The 20,643-nt window shown below is 31.8% G+C and overlaps 1 pseudogene; it reads left to right on the forward strand.

The window, feature by feature from the left end:
* The first annotated feature begins 13,350 nt into the window (after nt 1–13,350).
* LOC120270204 lies at nt 13,351–17,452 on the forward strand (annotated as a pseudogene).
* Nucleotides 17,453–20,643: the final 3,191 nt, after the last annotated feature.

Below are 20,643 nucleotides of genomic sequence, written 5' to 3' on the forward strand. Positions count from 1 at the left end.
GATCGGCCTTATATCCGAAAGCGTCCAAAAAATAGGTAAGCGCATGAGTGATTCAGAAGCTCAAGAACCGGCCCTTGTACAAAGCCATCGACATTCAGAAGGACATGTTACGGGAACATGTTGTCCACATTCCATACAAGCATGCTTGGTTGGGAAAAGAGCATGCCCGGGTGTTCCTCGACGGTAGCGACATCTCCAGCTATGATTTGTTGCTTTGGTACGTGGATAAGGTGGTTGAGACAAACCCCGGCATCATTGTGATTGTGGAAAGAGACGGTTTCGTTTTAAACGTGCATTCTTTTCTTTTAGAGCATGTATTGGGGATTCAAGAGGGATTGCAAGCCGATACTGTTTCTCGATGGTACCCATCTCCTTGGAAAGTATCGAGGTACTCTATTGGGTGCTACAAGCAAAGATGGAAACAATGGTTTTTTTCACGTCGCTTTCGGTATTGTCGACAACGAGACCGATGCCAATTGGACTTGGTTCATATCCAAGTTAGGTGATGCTTTATATAATGAAGGAGATTATCATGAGATAATTACATGCGTGTCGGACAGGTCCAAGGGCCTTATAAACACTATTGCGAGAGTCTTCCCTTCATCCGCACATGCATATTATCTTCGACACTTGGAGGCCAATTTTATGAAAGCCAACGTCAGACTTGGGAAGGCATTGAGAGAAGAGTGCTGGTCTATATACTTTCATATTGCGTGGGCATCTACGACTAAACAATTTGATGATACCATGAATAAACTGCAGGCCACATCACCCGAAGCTCATCACTAGTTAATTAATAAATCAGATATGGCACATTGGTCGAATTATCTGTTCAGAGGTGAACATTGGGGTGAGAGGTATTCAAATGTCGCGGAGTCGTTCAATGTTTGGATCAAAGAAGCTCAGCATTTACCGGTGACGAAAATAGTCGACTCCATATGGTATTCGAATGTTGATTTTATTTACCCTTAAGAATTGTCTTATCCTTTAAAACATTTCAGCAATATTCAAATATCATATTCTGTGTTTAACTATCTGCCTCATCGTTTTAACTTATTATCCTACTGTTTAAAAAAATGTGTTTCTATTTAACCTTGTTTAATTGTTTGTGTTCTACGTTGTACAGGTTCAAGTTGATGCGCATGCTATGCAACCGCCGTGAGCAAGTGAACAAATGGAAGACCTACTTATGCCCCGACATACATTCGAACGTAGAGATACTTGTTGAGGATAGCCGAAATCTTCGTGTTGGTCATTGTGTCGATGATCGTTATGAAGTGATTGACCAGTGCAACAACTCTCTAAATCTTGCCATCAGAATTTGCTCATGTCACATATGGCAAGCTTATGGTATCCCGTGCAAACATGCTTGCGCTGCAATAATGCAGACAAACACCAACATTCATTGATTTATTAGCGGCTATTTCACCGTTGACAATTACAAACTGGCGTATAAAGAAGCTATATTCCCCATACCCGACGATGACAAGCCTATGGATGGAAATCGTGAACTGCGCTTGCGACTGCCTGTAACGAGAAGGCAACCTAGGCGTCCTAGACGAAAGAGGATCGAGTCGCAAGTGTTTGAGGTCCCATGAAGTTACATTGCGGCCCTTTGCTACGGCTCCGGTCATGATCGTGAGATCTTGCAATGAAAGCTCCCATCGCGACTAGGCATTGTAAACAAACAAATTTTTAAAAAGAAACAAACTTAATTAAGTCCCAACTTTTGATATATAAACAGAGAAACTCTTATTCTTAATAGGTAACACATATATTTAAATGGAGACATTGTTTGTTTAAATAGAGACTACTAAATTTAACATATTATCCTACGTTGTTTGTTTAAACAGAGACTACTTTATTTTAAACATAAACACTGATATTTAAACAATAAAATTGAAAGTTAAACAAAGAAAGTCGGTTACATAAGTATACAGACTAGTAAATTTACATTGAAAAATTTGTCATGTTCTTTGAAAACAATGAATTGAATTTAAATTTATAACGACATTATCGATTTACATTTGAAAACAAACAATATCATGGCAACTTTATTTCCCCGCAGTCAAAGACCCCCTTTCTCAGTGATGCCGGCTGCCCTCCCTTGCTTAAGTATGAGGGCAACATACTTTAATCTCAGATAAGGGACGTCTGTTTGTGGTAGCCATAGCTTTTCATCGTTGAGTAATTGCTCGATAAACCGCATGACATAGACGACGCAGTTGACACTTCCTATTTTTTGTCGTGGGGTTTCAATGTCGTGGACTAGTAGATACTTTGTGGTCACCGTCTCGCCGAACTCCATATCGATACACGTGTAGAATAGTCTCCACTGTCGAGGTATACAATTTGAGATTAGAATACTGATTATTTACCAAACACTAATAGTCTCCGTAGTACTCCTCATTTTGGCATGAAGAATAATACTTGTATTCTTGTTTATTATTGTTAATGACCACGACATGGAAGTGACCATTAATGATTATCAAGAGAATGACAATGTCCACATCATGCATCTTGCGCGCGGCATCTCCGATCATAGCGAAAGTCGTGTCAGCCGCGTCTTCCTGCTTTGACATAAACAGCGCCAGTTGTCGTGTGATGGAGGCGCGCTTTTTATAAAGATATGGTACTGTACTCAGCGACTTTTGTATTATTCATACGAAAGCGTCCATCACATCGTCTGAGACTATCTCCTTCCTCTAAAGCAGCATGAATAATCTGGCCCGTGTGGTGCTGAGAGAGTCATTCATCCACACGACAGTTCTGCGTTTAAACGGTAACATATATAATTAAACGACATTGTACATATTTAAACGATATAGCAATTATTTAAATGATATTGAAAATATTTAAACGGCGTGTATATAAATTACATGTTAACATACAAATTTAAACAATAACATAAAAACTTCAAACTTATTTGTCCATAGAGAAGTTGAGGAAGATCCTTATCAACTCCTGCTCGAATTTGTTGATGCGCGATTGTCGAAGGTATTTTTTCTTCTTCGGAATAAAGTCGTTCCGAACTTTTTCATATTGTTGGTTGGCAAGGATCATATCTCTCGTTGCTTTTTCGGGGGCGTTCCCTTGCCCCTTGTCAACAACGGTGTTGGGATCATCATGCTGCACTGTTGTTGATGGTTGTCGTTTTCACCACCAGCAGCATTATCCTTTGATGCGAGTACGACGACAGCATCAACCAGAGAAATATCCTTACATAGTTCTTGTTGTTGTGGGATTGTATCTACTTTCGATGCGGTACTGTCGGCCGTTGGTTCCACCGTGGTTGTGGTTTCGTTGACAACAGAGTCAACGATCTTCTCAACCGCAGCCACGGCAACAACATCAACAAGAGACACACCCTTAGCTGGTTCTTGTTCTTCAGGGATAGTGTCCACCTTCAATGCGGAAGTGTTGGCCGCCGGTTCCACCGTGATAGGGATTTCGTTGACAACAGAGTCAACGATTTTATCAACCGTTGTAATGGCAACATCATGTACGATCTTCTCCACCGTGACGGGCATGTCATCAACGGCGACAGACTCAATAACAGCATCAGCCGCCGATGGTACTGCTGTTGTTTCATCGTCAGGCGGTGGTGGATACACAGGTATTATTATTTTCCTCTTTTTTGCAAGTCTCTTCAAAAGTGGCCGTCTTGGAATGGCCATCACGATGCAATCATCGTCGTCAAATTCCGATGCCTCGTCTGTCCTGGGTGTTTCATTTGTTTGGAGAGACGACGCAGTCGATTATGACCGTCCTTCCAATGCCTCAACCCGAGCGACAAGCCAAGGGAACTCGGTCATCAATATTTGGCACGCCTGCAGAAGAGTTACAGTGACATCGTCACCTAGTGCCGTCGGGGGATGCCACATTCGGGGGGTTGAGGCGATCGGGGGACTGACGTTGTCGTGGTCGGGGGGTGTTCGATCGAGCGAGGTAGGGGAGGGCTTCTCTGGCGTCAAGGAATACATGCACGCATTGGGCTGGAAGTAGGAGAACGACGTCAAGCGCGCACGGAAGAGGTTGGCCTCTCATCTTTCCTTCAAGCAAGTGTTTCCGGAGCAAAAACATCCACCCGGCGGTTGCCCAGAACAAATATAACTTCATCAGCATTCACAGGGACCAGCTCAGGAAACTAACATATGTAAACCAAATAATCTCAGTAAAATCATTTAGTTTAAACAATAACAAATATATTTAAACATTTAACTTATATATTTAAACGGTATATCATTTTTTTTAAAAGGTAAACAAAATTTTAAAACTCTAAAGAATAATTTTAAACAGAAAATAAACATCGTTAAACGCTAAATACTATATGTAAACATTAACTACTGTTGTTAAACATATTGTTCATATTTTATTACCTCTTTTTCTATCGTCGTTTGCTTCCGGTAACTATTTTCACCGTGGCACAACATCCTTGGGGTCTTGCCGAAACGGACTTTCTTTTCGGTTCCGGTTATCTCGTAAAACCAGATGTTCAGTGCAAATGAGCAACCCTTAATATACCCTGTGTTGGTTTTCTTCCCCGTGCATCTAGCTTGCACTCGAGCGGCTACTTGTGGAATGTCCTCCATAAGATACTTGTGTGTCGCCTGCGCCCATGCGTATCGCCCCATGCCAGGTAGATCATCGACATAATCAGTGATCCAATTCGAAACTGAGCATGAGGTATTTGGGAAGAGGATTGTACCCATGAGGTACACCATTAGGAGTTTGGCAGAATTTTCTTCTTCTTCCCTCTGTCGAATAAGTTGCTCAAGAGTGCTCTTGATAAATACCTCTCTTCGAAAGCTGAGCGTGTTTTCTTCTTCTGAAACACGACTGTGTCTCCATCGCAATGCAGACCAAAAACGAGGGCCACATCTTCAGGCCTGAATCTCAACAGGCTTTCCCCGATCCTAAATTTATTGGTGTGGCCATCGTACCTTTGCAATAGAGAATCAAGAAGGGCCGTCTCTTGGAATATAGTTTCCAGCTCAGTAAATGCTGCAAACGGTGTCCTTCGGATGATCTCCAGTGTCGAGGGGTAGTGTGAACTTTTAACTCAGCCAAGGTCTCCACTACCGGTGTCAAGTAGAATCGCCCATTAACTAGGTTGACCACCATAATCATAAGCCTGCAACAACAACAACACATTTGACAGTATTCACAAATTTTTGAGCGGAAATATAAGGTTTTAAACAGTAACCTCTCACTTGTTAAATAGAGACTTAATTTCTTAAACAGAGATAACAATACTTAAACATAGATAATAATATTTAAACGACAACCTCTCATTTTTTAAACGGAAATTTCATTTGTAAAACTGCAACCATATCAAATGAAAGGAGAAACGTACATTATAAACATTACACAAATCATAACAATCGAAAAACTATTTCGATCATGTACACAGAAGAAAATGTAAAACAAAACAAAATCTTAGCCGAGAAATCTCCCTACATACTAACAAAACCCCAGCCGAGAAATCCCCTTGTACACTTCAATATCTTCCAATAAAAACAGAACCACAAAACAAAACCGAAAAATCTTTCTTTGTAACAGAATAGTTAACATAAAACCATAATCAATACCTTCGAGACACCGGTGGAAAGAGAAAAGCTGAAATTACAAAGGATGTAACCGTTAACTATTGTTACATGGTTTGGGGGTTTGGAAAACATTGAGTTTAAAAGGAAGGGATTTTTAGGTATTTCCAAATTAAAGAGGTGTCTTTGGCAATATTGCAAACTTAGGGGTTTTTTTTTGGTAATTTTCACAATTAAAAAAGTCTAATGGCAGTAATTTTATATAAAAATTTTGGTTTATAAAGTATAAATTTGTATTAATGAGCCAAGGATATTAGCATTTAGCAAGAGCCAGCTATCAATTTCTTTCTATTTTTATCAATAAATGGTACGTTCAATGTCATTTATTACTATAATAATATTAGCATGTTGTTGTTTATGATTATATTGATTTGAGATATATATATATATATGGTTTGAGTATTAATAAATTAAATTCATGAAATAAATATGTTGGATCTAAAATATACCAAAAATTTGGCTGAGATGGCCCATATAGATATTTAGAATCTACTCCCTCCGTTCCTAAATACAGGTCGTTTTAAGAAAAAAAAATTTATTCCAAAATAGTTATCGCTTTATAATTTCAAAGCAATATTTATTCTTTTTTTTCCCCCAATTTTACACATTTTCAATTTCCTAAGTTATATAAATGAAGAGAGTAATATTTATAGTCTCAAGAAAAATACATGGTTTCAAAAGAGGAATAGTTTAGGTCTCGTTTGGCATTGTTGCCAAATCTTTGTTTTTATTGCCGATTCGAAATTTTGGAAAAAAAATAAGAAAAACACGTTTTGGTAAGGTGTTTTTTGTTTCCAAAAATTTTGAAAACAACACCCATGTTTCCAAAAAAGTGAAAAACGAACTTTTTATGTTTTCAACTTTTTTGGAAACATTTTCAAAACGCCTATGAAACCTTTCCTCTTCTACTCCTCTCTCTTTTAGTTTTTATTTTCTTTTATAATTTATTTTTTATTTTTAAAAAAATATCAATTTTTTTTATAAATTAATACTAATAATTTAAAAAATATTTATAAAAATTTATTATTTGTGCTTGATATTTTACATATTAGTTTATATAGTATAAAAAATTATATTTTTATAATGTATTTATGAAAATTATTGTTTTACTCTTGATTTTTATAAACTAGGACAAAACATATAATATATATACATATTTTATTTTTAAAAAATATCAATTTTTTTTACAAATTAATACAAATAGTTTTAAAAAAAATTTGGGCTTGATATTTTACAAATTAGTTTATATAGTATAAAAAATTATATATATATATATACATATAATTTTGTAAGACAAACCCCAAAATATTTTTTAGTTTCAAATGGTACAATTTTTATAAGATATTTTTTACCATACAATGCCAGTATATGTTATTAATTTTATTTAATAATACAATCAAGTAAACTACTATAAAAAATAATTTTTTTTTAAAAAAATTAAAAATATGAATTTGAAAAAAAAATTGATAAAAAAACATCATAATAATACAATAACTTTGTGCTAATCAAACATATTTTTGTTTTCAGTTTTTAAAATATACAATAGTTAGTGTATGCAAATATGTTTTTGTTTTCAAAAAATTGAAAATAAAACAAAAAACAAAAGCAAAATAAAAAAAAATGCCAAACAACCCTTTAGTAATATAGTTATTTTTTATGTTAAAATTTAGATAATTTAATGCTATCCTTAATTCTTGTGCAACATCCTTAAACTATATGTATTTAGAAACAGAGGAAGTAGACAGGCCGGAACCAGGCTAGTGACCCGACGGGCCGGTTCATTGACCCGCAACCGGCCCGTACTATAGACAGGCCGGTTACGGGTTGGGATTTTCCCAACCCGTGACCCGGCGGGCTGGGCCGGGCCTAACCGGGTTGGGTTTTTTTTAATATTATTGTTAATTATTATTATTTTTTAACTAAGTGCAATATGGGTTTATTGTTATTATTTTTTAGTAAATGCATGTTGGTCATGGGATTTGAACCCATGACCTTAAACTTGGACAACAAAAACAAACTACTTGAGCTACACTTTATTTTTAACATTTATTAGAAAATTATATATAGATAGATGTAGGATATGGATCAAAATATTTTACATATATATTTAATTTATAAAAAATTAAGAGACCATATAATAAATTAAAAAACTATATAAATCAATATGTAAAATATCAAAGTATCAAACAATAAATTTTCATAAATATTTTTCTTTAAAAATAATTATTTTGTCAATCGTCTTTTGGCTCATAAGCACTAAGTCCCTACACATGCACACTCTTAAATTCTCTTAAATAGGGGCACTCTTATTTGTCACATATATATTAGATTATTTTGTTTCAATTTATAAAATAAAAAATAAAATTACAAAAAAATGTTTTTAAATTATGTATATTAATTTATAAAAAATATATTAGTAAAAAAGGAATATCTTTGAATAATGGTTAACACCATATTATTTTGATTAGTAACTTTTTTTCAATGACAACATGATGAGCACAATAATAACCCTATAGTTAAAGACCAAATTGAAATCTAGAGGCAACCTAAACTATAATAAATAAATAAGTTGATGATAACTTTAATTTAAAATAAGAATACTACTTGATATGTAATTTTTGTTGAACTTAAAAAGGTGTGCTAATAATTTAATTTGATAGATAAACAAATTAAAATGTAACTTATTTTATCTTTTTTGAAATTATTTTGATATTTTTTAAAATTTTTTAAGTTATCATAAATTATTTTAAATTTTTTGTTGTTTGGAATTAAATTTTTTTTTTAAAAAAAAATTTGCAGCTTCTTTATATTTATTTATGGTTTATATTTAAATAAGAAAGATATGCAGATTAATTGGTTAATGGGATAATCCCCATGGTGGTGGTCCTTGGTTCGAATCCCATTTGTGCCATTATTTTTGAAAGTTTATCCATTTAATTTGTAAATAAAATATTGTAATTTAATAATAAAGTATTATTTAATATAATAAAAATGGTAAAAATCTTCTGGTCAAACGGGCTTGGCCCGGAGTAGCCGGTTTCTGTGATAAGACGGGCCTGGTCCGGTTCATTCTTTGAGTGAACCGGACCCGGTGAACTTTTACTGTAGCACGGACCGGTTCCGGGTCCGGTTTTCATTGAACCGGAGCCGGTGGGTCGGGCCCGGTTAACCGGCCCGTGACCACCTCTAGGAGGAAGTATCTACAAATGTCTTCAAAACAAGCGTAATAATTAACAACCATATATTGTATATAAATCTCATTAAACAATACCACCACTATATCTTAGAAAAACCATTGAAAATTTTCACCCTTAAATTAAAATATAATTAGAAAAAAAAATTCTCTTTCTATTCGACCATGTGAATTTTTTCTTTTAATTTTTGTGATAACCACCCACATGATAAATCTCTAAAAACTCATTAATCAATCGTAACCAATACACTTTTATATGTATTAGTCTTTTTAGCATCAATTGTAATCTTTATTACATAAATTAAAAAAAAACCATGAAGAATTTATATAATTAAACATAAATTTTCAAATGATATTGTCTCTAAATTTGTCTTCATAGAAGAATTTAATTAAGATGGTTGGTGGGCTAAAATCAATTCTTAACTATTAAGCAACTCAAGTAATTAAAATGTATCTTAACATTTGCCACATGGCAGATAACCAACAATTTAATATCATCATGGCAACATGAGATCTCATGCATCTTCTTTTATTAATTTTTGTTATGAAGTACAAAGGTTGGTGGTGATAGGTGAAGATTAATATGTGATAACATTAATGATCAAGCATTAGGTTGTATTTGTGTTTTTTCCCAAATTACCAACTTGATTAATTAATTAAATCACATAATTAATTAATTAAAGATCATTGGTAGTCATTAAAATCAAGGGAGCTTTTGGAAATTTTATGTGGTGGTAGAATACCATTTAAATTGAAAAGGAAGTTATATAGAATGGTTATTATGTTGATTATAATGTATGGGCCAAAATGTTAGGTGTCTATGAAACAACATGCTCATAAGATAAGTCTGTAATGCCAATATTACCTCGCTCATTACATTTAATTAATATTTGAAATTAATATAATTAATAATAAATTTAATTATAATATCATTAAAAAACAATGATATTTAAATTATTTTATAAGTGAATTTTTTTTGTTAATTAACTGTATGTTAATAAAAAATTATTACCTTAAATAATTAATTATAATAATTAAAATAATATTTTAAATTATAATAACATATTTACATATTGATTAACATAATAAAATAATTTAAATATCATTATTTTTTAACTATTATTATTTTAATTATTATAATTAAATTTATTAATTAAAAATGTGAATTAATTATATTTAGTTTAAATATTTAATTATAATAAATTAAAGTAAATAATTATATTCTAAATATTTAATAATAAATAATGTTAAATATTTATTATTAAACATAATTTATTATTTTATGGAAGTTAATCTTATTTACACAAAAGAAGATAAATGTAATTTTTATCATATTTCTCTCTTACTTTTTTTCTATTCTTAACTATTATTCGCTCCAACCAAACACCTTCATCATTATCTTCCCATTTCACCATATTCTCATTCTCATTCTCATTCATCCCTTTTTTTCATTTCCCCTCTTCTTATTTCTATTCCACAATCCAAACGGGCCCAAATGTTTGGTACCCTGATGTTGTTTGATGTTTCTATATATGTTTATATAATTAAACTCAATAAGCTTATAAATAAGATTCATTAACTAACTAGAACAAACATGTTTATATTAATGAAGCTAGAATCAAGTGAAGTTTGGAAACATCTCATGCAACAAATTTACTACTTTAAAGTAGTAAATTAATAAAATAAAGTTTTTACAATAAATAAATAAAAGAGAAGCTTGGTATGGGTCTTTGTCCTTGACATTCCCACATAAATGAAGAAGAAGCAAGTTGAGGGATGGCCAGAAATTGGTGGCATCCCCACAAGAAAGTGTTACTTTCATGGACCATGATCACAAGAATTCAAATTTGGTATGGGCAATGCCTGCATGGGAATGCATTAGGTCATGAAGATGGTGAATGGGATCTTTTAACCCTATAAAGTGGACAACATGTTTGGCCCTTATCATTTGGATTTAACCTGACACATTCAAATATTTCCTATTTTGGCCTTTAGGTGTTACTGAGTTTTCAATATGTGTGGTTACTAGGTTCTCCACTCTAGGGTTTTCATGGAGCATTTAGTAGAATATATCTTCATTATTTATTCATTTTGGTTTATGTTAATTATTTCTTTAGGAGATCATGGTGGGTGGGCTTTTTGTTTTTAATCATTGACCTAGAGAGGGGATGGGATGATACTGAGGGGGTGTTTGGTTCCAAGGCATAGATTAGGAATCATTACTTGGAAATTCCACATGTTTGGATGGTCATGCATGGGAGTAAGAAAAGGAATGAGTGATGAATTAGTGAGGAGTGAGAGATGAATGACAATCCTCCCAAAAATAGGAGGATTGCTCATTTCTCTCAAACTCCTTGGGGTGAAATACCACATTTGTCCCTCTTATTTAATAATTAAAATAATAATTTAATTCAATAATAATTAAATATATAATTCTAATAATAAATAATGATTAAAGTGAAATAATAATATCCAATAAATAAAATACTAATTTAATTTAAATAATAATTAATTAGGTTATTTGAATAATAAATAATAATTAATGTGAAATAATAGTAACTACTAATTAAATATAATAATCTATGTCAAATAATAATTAAATAAATAAATTTAATAATAAATAATAATTAATGTAAAAAATAATAACTAATAATTAAAAATAATAACCTAGTTTAAATAATAATTAAATAGATAATTTTAATAATAAACAATAATTAAAGTGAAATATTTAGGTAAATGAAAATAACAATAGTCAAAATATTTTAAAATTAAAAAATTATTATTATTTATTATTAAAGATAATTATTATTTGACATAAAAAAAAATTTCTTATTAACTTGTATTAAGGGTATAAAAGTCTTTTTACCATAAAATTTTTCTTTTACTTTTCCCATTCCCAATGAATTACTCTCTCATACCCTCCAACCAAACACAGTTTTCCTTCCATTCCTAATCCATTCCTCTTCATTCTCATTTTTATTTCATTCTTCATTAATTTCATTCTTTGCAAACAAACAGCACCTGAGAGTATTATAAAAAGGATAAATCTCATTTTTTTATATACAAAGATTTAAAATTAAAATTATTTACTGAAGCAACCAAAACTTCTACCATTTAAACCAATATATAATTAGTATATGGGTTCTTTCATTACAACCCAAACGGAGGCCTAATAATATAAAGAATATGACCCATGATATTATTATTTTGATTATACAAGATATCAAAATTGAAACTATTTACCTAAGCGACACACGCAAGTCGCTATCCCTTAAACTAATTTTTGGTATATAGACCTTTTTATTGTAATCCAAATGGAGGCCCAATAATACAATAATCTAATAACATAACCCATGATATTATTATTAATTACAACCACTACTACAATATGTATATCATATCATAAAAATACATAATTATGTAGATATGTTCAAGAAAAGACACCTGCTTATACTCCCACAAAATAATCAAATATTACTTTTTATAAAACTATTTTACATGTATACCATCAATAACATTAGTTATTGTAGTTGCTGATAGGCACCATCTTTCACTCAATGAAGCCTCGCAGAAAATCAAGCGCTCCCTCAACTTTCTCAGCGCTAGAGTTTCTAGCCCAGTTGGCGATCATGACCACGGCGCTATACAGGAGTAGGGGTCCATGATTCCCTACTTTGCAAGCCTGAGATGCCAGATGACATTTTCCGCCCGCCTTGCCTTTATCTGTATTTTCTCTTTTTTATTTTATAGTGTTATGTTGTTTCTTTGCTTACCCTCACTACTGGTGAGAGTTGACTCTTTCATTATACTTCTGTTTTATTTCAATAAATCTGTAGTTTATCCATATTTAAATAAAAAAAAACCATTAGTTATTGTAAGTGTACCATTTGCAGTAACAATAAAATTTAATTCCTCCTTATGCATTAATCAGTTTGACTAAAGATAGTAACAAATGCATCTTTACAAAAGTGTCCCATATCAATATTGATTTCTTTCTACTCAAATATGATCTTTTTGTATTAACTAAAACCATTTCACTACAATAGATAAATAAAAATTGAAGAGAATAGAGTAAAAAAACAATTAAATATTTAATTAAATCATGTCCTAGTGGTCTCCAGAAATACCCTTGAAAAGAAGCAACTTGAACCATCCTCAATTCAAATCACTGCCCTATAAAAAGGACCTGTTAGATTTTATATTTTTGGTACTAGTGGGCCCTATATGGACTTTATATGAGCTTAGGAGTCTTACACCAAAAAGTCTCAAGATTTAGTGGCTCAACCTCTATACCTATATATAAACCCATTACAATTTTATTACACAACCGATGTGGTACTATATTTCCAACAGGACCATCCTCCTATCTGACCTAAAAATCAAGAAGAAAAAAATTGCAGCAATTCTGAAATTTATTCCACAAAATTAAGATGAAGAAAATGTCCGCATATATTGTTAACATTATTATTGTTCCTGTTGGTGCTAATTGGTGGACCTACATTGAATCCAGTGCAAGGGTTAGTGCCCCAAGGAAGGACACTTGGGGACACGATGATGAAGATGCCTAGTGATGATCAATTCCGAATCTTGGAGCAATCCGGATTCTCCATCCCTACAACCACCAAATCATCCTTGTTGGACACTTCCAGTGTTGCACTTGCTCAAGCTGATTGGAAGGAGACTCCCAGTGCTCATCTCATCTTCATTGATGTTCCAGGTACTATTCATATTATATATATTCCGGTACTTTTCATATTAAATAATATTTATAATGTTTTATACTTAAGTAATATATAATGGACGTCCATAGATAAAAAATCTATGGATGTCCATTATCAACCATTGGATTTCGATCCAACGGCAATGGTTTTCGATCCAACGGCTAACATTGATAAACAGTAATTATTACAGTAATATATACAGTAATTACTATCCGGAACAATATAATAAACAGTAATACTGTTCATCAATGTCAGCCGTTGGATTTTGATACAACGGCTGATAATTGGACGCCCATAGATTTCTTATTTATAAGTGTTTATAGAAGATGTAAATTCATATATAAATATATACAATAAAAAATATAAGTGTATTACGGAGTAGGAAAGTAAAATTCTTCCATCATTAGTGATGTAGTAAAAATGTGTTATCCTTTAGAACATTATGAAATACTGTTCACTCTAATTGTTTACTGAATTCTCTACAAAAGGAGTCTTATTTTATATTTTTTTTAAAATTGAAGGTAGAGGAGATTTGTTATTGCCATAAAGTTTTATTTACTGATATGTTATTATTATTATAATGGTGATAAGTCCTTAATTAGGGGTGTGCACATATGTGGAGCAAACCTTAATGTCACTCCGTGCTCTTATTTTGCACGAACATGAGATTCAATTTCGGTTTCTTCCTGAAATGACACCCTACATAAAAGCTTTTGGTATGATATGTTATTTTGAACTCATGTAATAGATTATTATTATGGATAAATTTTGAGAGAGTCATTAAATCTCAGTAATTGATGCATCACTAAATCTACATATATATTTTTTTTATTTTTTAAATTAATATTTAACATAAGTGTGGGGTACCTATTATGTATCATATATGTATTTATTTATTAATTTTTTAAAATTTTAATTTGTTGGTTTTAGGAGTGAAGAAAGAAAGGTTGAAGAATTGATGTGGAAGGGAATAGAGTGAAGAGGATAAGTGGAGAGAGGAAAAGGGTGGTAGTGGAGATGATGCGGACCAAGAGGAGAGATGGCGCCAGGTTAGGTTGCCGGCGAGTGCTGACGTGTATTCCATCAAAGCTCATCTTGAAGATGGAGAATTGAAGATTAGGGTTGCTAAATTGGGTGGTGAAGGGATGAGGAAGCAACCTAAGCTCATTAATATTATGGAAAAACACAAGGGGGATCCTGCAAATAACTATAATAATAATAATAATAATAATAATAATAATAATAATAAGACTGCCAATGCTGATCTCTGAATATTCAATGAATCAATGTGAATGATAAGGCATGGGCATGTGTGTGTGAAGCATGTGTATGTGTGTTTATTTTATGGGTTTGAAAGTGTTTTTTTGTGAACTGTTATTGAGAAATATAATTTTTTTAATGTTTTATAAAATATTTATGATTTCTTTTTAATTTAAAAAGCGAATGTTATTTGGGTTGAAAAAAATAATGGAAAATAATGTGATTGGTAGTGACTTAATTGTATGGAATTTTTAATATTTTATTGGTTTTTATAACCGTATATGTTGTGCACAATGGTTTGTAAGGATTAGGAGCGGTGGGAAATATTTATTGAAATAATAATAATACAGATAAATTATAATTTATTGTGGAGTAATTTTTAAAATTAGAAAGTAATTTAATAAAAAAATTTAAATTAAGTATTACATAACAAATTTATGTTTCCAAAATTTAATTTACTTGAGAGAGGTCCGCATAGAGAAGAAAATTTTGAGAGATGGATTGAAAAAAAAATGACAATAATTATAGATATATGATAAAAAATGGATAAATTATTGCTTTGTTCAAGAAAAAACAAATAAGAGAGAAGAATATAAATAAAAGTGGTAGATCCCTGCTCCATATTAGAAAAAACCAAAAAATATAAGTCACTCATAATATATATATATATATTATATAAGAGTTTGTGGCATTTTGGAGACTAACAAATGGTGCCGTCTATCTAGACGGCATATATAGCCGGTAATAAGTTGTTGTATATGACTCATATACATGGTGAATGGGTAGATGTTGGAGTGGAGTAGAACAAAGCGATAGAGCGCAGCGTAAGAGTAGAGGGGTGCGCAGGCAACGCTCTCGCGGTACGATATAGGGGTATTTGGTAAATTGTACTGGGTAGGGTTTATATATATATTCATGTAATACATAACTCTAATTAATTTTCTAATAAGAGAATCGACAGCCGCTCCATTCCTGAGGATGTTGGCATACTCTGCCGAGCCTCGTTAAATCTCGTGCTTTTTGTGTAATTACTTTTTATTTTCTCTTTAGATCGTTGTTCTATTTCTCAACATAAATCGTTAGATTATATGAGAGAGAGAAGAACATTAACAAAAGAAGTATATCATCTACTAAAAATGGTTTGAGACTAAGAACAATTTTATCACAATTTTATCTATGCGGTAATAAATAGTTAGATTATACGAGAGAGAGAGAGAGAGAACATTAACAAAAGAAGTATATCATCCACTAGGGTGTGTTTGCTTAGATATAGTTGAAAATACAGTGGATTTTCAGTTACACTGTATTTGTAAATCTTTGGATTTAAGAATGCAGGAGAATTAAATTTGATATTTGATTAAATGTATTTAAAAATGTTGGATTTCAGAATTTGTGTTTGTTTAGAAAGATTTGCAAATCTACTAGTACACAATAAAGAATATATATATATATATATAAAAGAGCTAGTGGCACTTTGGAGACTAATAAAGGGGTGTGGTCAATTCAAACAATATAGTCGAGTGATGATGAATAATGAGATCAAAGGTTAGTTAAAGTCGGTGTCGGTCATGAGATCCATAGGATCACTTATGTGAGACCCCAGGAACTATAAGCTTATTTCGTTGTCGAAAAAAATTCCCTTGAAGTTCATATACACAATTATATGTCTGAATATAGAACATTTCACAAATATTTTTTTATTATAAAAATGTTTTTTTAACAGAATGGATAAGCCACCTGTTAGGAGCGTACGTATTATCATGAATATATTATTCAGCTTGTGCACATTCACCCACTGAACGCCAAAATTAAACTGCAAACCTACTCCCTGATTCTCATAGTCATGAACCTTTTTTGGCACCCATATATCCAGCGTCTTTTGAAACTTAGTCAATAAAAATTCTCATAACACACCTTTTACAGTGAAACCCATACCATTATATCAAAAGGCTCTTGTTTTTTTATATCTTATAAATTGATAATACTCTTTATTAAAAATTAAAAAGAAAAAAACTTAATTTATATAAAAACAGACAAGTTATAAAGATGAACTAAATTTCGGTTAAATCATGACCAGTTAAGTAATTCAATCAAAGTTGTGAGACAACAATGACACTTCACTGAGATTTATTCATAGATCACGACTATAAAAAGGCAAACATAAACCACTACTTCAACTCCATAACAAACCCATCCATCCTCAGATGCAAAACTTACGAGAAATTTAACTAGCATTTTTTTATTATATTCCTCTCAAAATGACCCAATTAGTTAATTGGGGAGATGGTGGCAATGTAGAATAAAATTGACTGAAAAGCTGTGAAGCCTTAGAGTTTCCACACAACTTATTGTAAACAGGAAGAAAGATGTCACCAACTGGGATTAATCCATTGACATTCAAACAATTGTTGGCAATTTTTTCAGCAGCATTGCAACATTTTGGCCCAAATTTGAGTGGAGGAGTGAATGTAGTTTTGGAGATTTCATCAGCACACTCAGGGATCAATGAAATTGATTGCAGACATTGCTGTGGTTTCAGAAATGGAAGATTGATGAACGGCTGTGATTCTCCACGAGCGAATAACATTGATAATATTATCATGGAAATGAAGATCATGGATGGGGAGAAATTTTCTCTCATTGCTGCCATTGATCTCTCTGCCTTTGTTTAAGTACTTTCTTTGTGTTTGATTTGGATTATGGAAATGAAGTTTGAGTGTTGGGATTTATAGGAAATTTTATGAGAGTTTTGCTTTTGTGATCAATTAGTTAATTAATTAATTAATATTGTTAAACTTCTTGTTGCCTTTTATTACTAAGAAGAGTTACAAAGTAATAAGCTCAACTTTAAAGGGATTTGATTGTTGCCATCTGTTTTTTTATGAGTTATGGCAGCATTAAGGAATGAGTTATTAAATTTGGAATATTTAAATTTTGTGAAAATAATGCTGATGGGCTACTTTTTGGTGTTTGATATTAAAATTGGTAATTAATCTTTTTCAAATATTTGCATATATATGAATTATGTGTTATATATATATATATATATATGGATAAATCACGAATTTATTAAAAAAAATAAAGGTATAATAGTAGTAAACACGAGAGAAAATAAACACTACAACATAAGCCCACTAGATGTGGAACAACACACACAAGCTAAGAAAAACCCTAAGAGAGCTCAGAGGAACACAAAGTAGACTACAGATTGGCTAGATACTCTTACCCATAAGGGGCTACTCGGCTCCCTTTCCCTTGTGGAATCTATGAATGTCAGGCTCCTCTTAACCGTATTGGCATGCTTCTCCATCTTCTGACGCTTTGAGTCTAGGGCAGCATATACCCAAAAAGTGAACAAATTTGTCACTTAAGTTATCACACGAAGAGAAAAATAGAAATGTGCATCTATTCCTTCCTAGTCAAACACTCTAAAAAATAGCTTTAAACATAGTATCCCAAATATCTTTTACATGTCCTCTAAAACATGTTATTCACGGGCCCCACATCTCAGAGAAGGACTTTGGGCGATGGATCAGACCAAGACTTTGAGAGAAATGCTCCTAAATTTATGCTATAAAAAAACAGTGAAGGAATAAGTGATCGTAAGTTTCTACTGCCTTGTAATATAACACACATGTGGTGACTGGGAGCATGTTACTTTTTCTTCGGACCATGTTTTCTAAAATAAAGATTTTAATATCCTAAACTAGTCAATCAAAGGCCTTTACCTTCTTTGTGATCACATAACACATATGTGCGTGTGTTTTCATGCAATGTTGTTTTTGTTTTCTTTTTAAAGTGTTTTTTTGAATTATTATTGTGCAATATAGTGTTTTTATGTTTTATAAAATATTTATGATTTTTTATTTGTTTATTATTTTTTTTAATTTAAAAAGTGAATGTTATTTGGGTTGGAAAAATAATGGACGTGGTTGATGGTGATTTAATTGTATGAAAATTTTAAAAATTTATTGATTTTAATAATCGTAAATGTTGTGTGGAATTCTTTGGTAGTTTGCAAAGATTTGGAGCCGAGGTGAAAATGTTTTGATTTAGTTATTTTACTTGAGTGGATACGAGAGAAAAGAACATAAACAATAGAGGTACATCATCTATTAAGAGTGAATCTAGACTCAACATTTTGGAGATTAATCAGAGGTTACTTGGAGCCATTGTTGGTCATCGGATCTTCAAGATCACTCATGTTGAATCCTAAGAATTGCAATTTTTCACTGTAGCTTGAGCTTTGCTTTTTTTCATTTCGGGAACTTCCGGGAGGAAAATATATACCATATATACAATTATATATATATATATATGTCAATATAAAATATTTCATAAATAATGTTTTATATAAATATTATTTTGACAAAGTAAACAAGTCACAAGGTAAGAGTGTGCACATAACCGGGAATTGATTGTTTGGTTCATGAGCACTCATTCGGCGGACCAGGGGATTGGGTCGCAAACACATTCTCACAACTGGGGACTTTTTTATGGTGTTGATACATCTAGTGTATTTTGAATTTGGAATAATAAAAATCTCCATGAGACACTTATGAGCCACTTTTTCTAATGGTGTCAGTTCTAAACAAAAAGCCTTTTTTTTATTTTTATATAAATATGTCAATAGCATTCTATATTAAAAATTTTAATAAAAATTATGTAAAACAGCAAGTTATAAAGATGAAGTATTATTTTAGTCAACAATTACACCACCGAGATTTATTCAGAGATCACAACCTATAAAAAGCCAAACATAAGAACTACTTAACTCCATAACAAACCCATGCATGCATTCTCAGATGCAAAACTTATGAGAAATTTAACTAGTATTTTTATTACATCCCTCTCAAAATGACCCAATTAGTTAATTGGGAGATGGTGCCAATGTAGAATAAAATTGACTGAAAAACAGTGAAGCCTTAGAGTTTCCACACAACTTATTGTAAACAGGAAGAAAAATGTCACCAACTGGGATTAATCCATTGATATTCAAACAACTGTTGGCAATTTTTTCAGCAGCATTGCAACATTTTGGTCCAAATTTGAGTGGAGGAATGAATGTAGTTTTGAAGATTTCTTCAGCACACTCAGGGATCAATGAAATTGATTGCAAACATTGATCTGGTTTCGGCCATGGAGGATTGATGAACAGCTGTGATTCTCCATGAGAGAATAACATTGATAATATTATCATGGAAATGAAGATCATGGATGGGGAGACTTTTTCTCTCATTGCTGCCATTGATCTCTCTGCCTTTGTTTTAGTACTTTCTTTGTGTTTGATTTGGATTATGGAAATGAAGTTTGAGTGTTGGGATTTATAGGAAATTTTATGAGTTTTGCTTTTGTGATCAATTAGTTAATTAATTAATTAATATTGTTAAACTTCTTGTTGCCTTTTAGTACTAAGAAAGTTACAAAGTAATAAGCTCAACTTTAAAGGGATTTGATTGTTGGCGCCTGTTTTTTTATGAGTTATAGCAGCATTCAGGAATGAGTTATTAAATTTGGAATATTTAAATTTTGAGAAAAAAAAATGCTGATAGGCTAGTTTTTGTTGTTTGATGAAAAAATTGGTAATTAATCTTTTTCAAATATTTGCATTTTGGGAATTAAAAGAATAAGGTAACTTGTTGTCAATTTTAATAGATGTTTTACATTTATATTAAATAATTTAAATATAGAATAAATCAGTATAAGGTGTGGGTGTGTGCATATATATATATATGAATTATGTGCTTTTTGTTTATAAAAAAAAAAGATAAATCTCGAATTTTTTAAGAAAAAAACAAAGGTGCAACATAAGCAAACACGAGAGACAGAAAATGCACTACAACAGAAGAACACAAAGTAGACT

The sequence above is a fragment of the Dioscorea cayenensis genome, chromosome 10, assembly GCF_009730915.1.
Source record: "Dioscorea cayenensis subsp. rotundata cultivar TDr96_F1 chromosome 10, TDr96_F1_v2_PseudoChromosome.rev07_lg8_w22 25.fasta, whole genome shotgun sequence".
Taxonomy (NCBI): domain Eukaryota; kingdom Viridiplantae; phylum Streptophyta; class Magnoliopsida; order Dioscoreales; family Dioscoreaceae; genus Dioscorea; species Dioscorea cayenensis.